Below are 4,633 nucleotides of genomic sequence, written 5' to 3'. Positions count from 1 at the left end.
AACATGTTTCTAATGTGTAAGCAATAACTCTAATCCCAAGTACAATCCACTCTGGAAAACTCTCAACTTTTATTATTGTGTGTGCACACAGTGGACACATAGATCCTGGCACACAGGGCACATGAATACAGTACACACAAATGATGGGAACACAGAAAACTAGGACAACTAGACAAACACACAAGGCAAATAAAATATATATGCATGCAGGAACTCAAAATGTAAATTTCATTCCAAGCACAGCTTTAGCTGCAAATCATGAAAGTTGGTATGTTTTCTTGTCACTTGATCTTGCTCTGATACACTTTGGGCCTAACCTAGTTTTCAATGTTTTATGTGGGTGGTTGTTTTTTTCCATATTAGGGTTTATTTCTGATATATTTTGTCATTTGGGGTAACCCATTTGGGCCTAACCTAGTTTTCAATATTTTATGTGGGTGGTTTTTTTTTTCCATATTAGGGTTTATTTCTGATATATTTTGTCATTTGGGGTAACCCTTTTGTTACATGTTTTTATATTTTTCAGTATATGAAACCCAGGATTAATGAACCTATAGAATAAGAGTTCCTGGGGGCTATGCTGGGATTGGGCTAAAGGGGAGCTGATATCAAGGAGTTTAAAAAGGAAGAAAATGCTTTGAAACTTATTGCAGTAGCAATTGTACAATACTGCTTGATGTGATTGAACTATGGAATGGTATGATATCTGTAATAACTCCCAATAAAATTTTTTATATTGTTTAGCTTTTATTTCATAATCATAAACTTAACTCTGCTTTCCAGCTGGATTTAGGGGTAATAAGGAAAGTAAGAAACCCAAAGAACTGGAGTGGGAGCACAAAGATCAAATGATACTGCAAGCACATTGGGACTATATGGGTGATTTCCCAAGCTGCACAAAGAATGGTTTGGTGCTTAAGATAAAACATGAAAATACAGATCAAATTTATTAGACTTATCCAGTCAGCAATGATGATCTTGCAGGTCTTGGCATTCCTGGACCCAAAATGCCCCATGGCTTCCACAGTGTCCATGCCTTCTTCCACCTGACCAGCAGATAAAACACTGGTGACGGGTCGTATCGGGCCCAGCATCTGCCCTGGACAGGATGCCAGGGCCTGTGTGCTTCAGGATGAAGTTCTCATCTTCACATTTCTCTCCACGGATGGACTTGCCACCAGTGCCATTATGGCATGTGAAGTCACCACTCTAGCACATAAACCCTGGTATGATTCTGTGAAAGCAAGAACCTTAATAACCAAATCTTTTCTCCCCAGTGCTCTGAGCGCAGAAGTTGTCTGCTGTCTTTGGAACTTTGTCTGCAAACAGCTTGAAAAAGATCTGGCCGAGGGGCTCGTCGTCGACGTCTATGTCGAAAAGCACAGTAGAGTTGACCGTGGCTAGACACAGCAGGACCACACAAGACTACACATTCAGGTGGCAGCGTCTGCAAAGCAGCCCAATAAAATGATTTTGAAAAAAGTTTTTATGTTTTGTCTTCATTAGCTTTCATTTTCAAATATTTTCTCATTGCCTTTGGGACTTCTACATTGATTCCTGGGTAATATGGTATATTTCCAACAGTATAAAAAGAGATCATGATCTGTAAAATTTCAACATTTGAAATGTAATAAGATGTGCTTTATGTTGCAGCATATGCTCTGCCTTGGAAAATGATCGAGATGCACTTGAAATGCATGTGTATTCTAGGTTTCTTGAATGTAATTTTCTGTAGCTGTCAATTAAACAAACATGGTTGACATTGTTGTTCAAGGCTACTATTGCCTTCCTGATTTTTTTTTCTATTTGTTTTATTTTGTATAAAGATGGAGGTCATAAAAGCTCCAACTACCTAGTCACAAAGGATCATATACTTTATGATTTAATAAACTCCAGTATATATCAATAAATAGAGTTAGAAAGTAGTGTAGGAGTCTAGGTTGTTTAAGTAAGAGAATATGGACATTTTAATGTAAAATAATATATATAATATTTTATAGAGAGAGATAACAAAAACCAGTATAGCTATAGTAGACTTGACAATGTTAACATCTTCATTTAATTGACATATACAGAAAATTACACTCAAGAAACCTAGAATACACATTATTTTCAAGTGCATATGAATCATTTTCCAAAGCAGAGCATATGCTGCAACATAAAGTCTCATTACATTTCAAAATTTGAAGTTTTATAGATCATGGTATGTGTGTGTTATACATAGCATATATTATATATGTAGTACATATAATGCTATAGAGTTTAATATAATATATAACCATATATTATATAGTATATGAATATATATCTCACTGTCATTGAGTCAATGCTGACTTATAGCAACCCTCTGTGGGTTTCTGAGACTGTAACTGTTTATAGGAGTAGAAACTCCAGTCTTTTGCCCACAAAGCTGCTGGTGGTTTTGAACTGCTGACCATGTGGATTGTAGCCCAATGTGTAATCACTACACCACAAAGGCTCCATAATAAATGTATTAAAAAACTATATATACAATATATTTATTATGTGATATCTATATTATATATATAATCCATCTAATAATATACATATATTATTTATATATCAGATACAATATATTCTATCTCTATATATCAGTTATATATAATATATTATATATCAATATAGCATTAAAAAGTAGAGTAGGCTCCCCTTTTACTCCCCACCTCCCTTACCACATTCCCAAGGAACATTACTGTCTCTATAGATTGTCTATTTTGTATTTCATATACAGAAAAACATTAAAATAAAGAATAAAAACAAAGGACATAAAGTCAAACAGATTAAAACTACAATAGGAAAGAAACAGCAGAAATATTAAAAACTAAGACAAATTTAAATGGATCATAAGAGAGATCAAATGATAAGGTGCTAAATTTTAACCTAACTACATCTGCAACAATCCATGCTCCAACACATTTTGCATGATAACAAGGTAATTCACATCACTAGTCCATGATCAAGGAGGATTCACCAGGGGCTTAACCATGGGTTACCACTTCACTTTTTTTTTTTTACCACTTCACTTTTTAAAAACTAAAACAACTTTTAAATGGGTCAAAAGGGAGATCAAATGATATTATATTTTAACATAACTTTATGTCACAATCAACTTTACAATGCTTTCTGTCTGATAACAGGGCTATACAATCCCTCAACTATGAACAGAGGGCATTAGTCAGAAGCTTAGTCCACGTGTGGAGTCTACAACTGGATTTTGAGCTTCCACTGTCATCCGTAGCCTTCTACAAACCAGGTGCTCACAATTTAATCCCTGATACCATTCCCTCTTTTAGATTTGGATTAAATTATTTACAATCTTTGGATTGCTCACAGTGGTATGCTTCCTCCTTGTGGACTTAGTTGATGTCTCACTTGATGGCTGCTTGTTTGAAAACAAGGCTTTAAGACCCAGACGCTATTCTATCCGATAGCTGGGCACCATCTAATTTCTTCACCACACTTTGCAGTAGCGACCATATTTTCAGTGATCTCTTCATGAAGGCAATGTGTTTTCTTTTGATATCTTTAACTGGTTTCTCCCAAAATAATGCTGCCATAATGCCTAGCTACTCTGTATAGTCTAAACTACGCTAGTTATTTTCCTTTTTGTTGTTATTTTACTCTGATTAATGATCCTTTTATTTCATGTGATAGTTAAAGTTTTGTGTTAATTTGGCTGGGTCAGGATTCTCGATGGTTTGCCAGTTAAGACCTAGTGATCTTCTCATGATGAGAGCTCTTGAAGGGTGTGGCCAATTTCCAATATAAATAGATACTGTGGAAAAGTTTACTTGTTTGCTGCTGGGTCTGGACATGTATCTAGCTTATCAACCTCCATTTCTTTCTCTTTTTTTAAAGTCATTTTATTGGGAGGCTTTTACAGCTCTTATCACAATCCATACATACATCCATTGTGTCAAACACATTTGTACATATGTTGCCATCATCATTTTCAAAACATTTTCTTTCTACTTGAGCCCTTGGTATCAGCTCATTTTTACCCCCTGCCCCACCCTCCTTCCCTCATGAACCCTTGATAATATATAAATGATATATAAATCATTTTTCTCCATTTACACCTACCGCAGTCTCCCTTCACCCACTTTTCTGCTCTGTCCCCCTGGGAGGGGATTATATGTAAATCACTGTTATTGGTTCCCCCTTTCTCCTCCTACCTTCCCCTTACCCTCCTGGTATCTCCACTCATTATTGGTCCTGAGGGGTTTATCTGTCCTGGATTCCCTGTTATGAGCTCTTACCTGTACCAGCGTACATGCTCTAATCTAGCTGGATTCGTAAGGTAGAATTGGGGTCAAAATAGTGGGGGGCGGGAGCATTAAAGAATGAGGAAAATTGTGTGTTTTGTTGGTGCTATACTGCACCCTGATTGGCTTCTCTTCCTTGTGACCTTTCTGTAAGGGAATGTCTAATTGTCTACAGATGGGCTTTGGGTCTCCACTCCACCCTCCCCCTCATTCACATCGATATGATTTTTGTTTTGGGTCTTTGATGCCGGATACCTGATCCCATCGACACCTCATGATCACACAGGCTTCAGTGTGAATTCTTTCTCGTGCCAAGCTAAGAACCAAGGCATTAATCAATTGAGAAA

At 36.5% G+C, this 4,633-nt stretch overlaps 1 pseudogene; it reads right to left on the bottom strand.

Annotated features, from left to right (window-relative positions):
• Positions 1–758: 758 nt before the first annotated feature.
• On the bottom strand, positions 759–4,296 carry LOC115873540 (annotated as a pseudogene).
• Positions 4,297–4,633: the final 337 nt, after the last annotated feature.

Source organism: Echinops telfairi, unplaced genomic scaffold (genome assembly GCF_000313985.2).
Source record: "Echinops telfairi isolate 266 unplaced genomic scaffold, ASM31398v2 ScPeMD7_7469;HRSCAF=8507_0, whole genome shotgun sequence".
NCBI classification, from domain to species: domain Eukaryota; kingdom Metazoa; phylum Chordata; class Mammalia; order Afrosoricida; family Tenrecidae; genus Echinops; species Echinops telfairi.
This window is presented reverse-complemented; position numbering and strand designations above follow the sequence as displayed.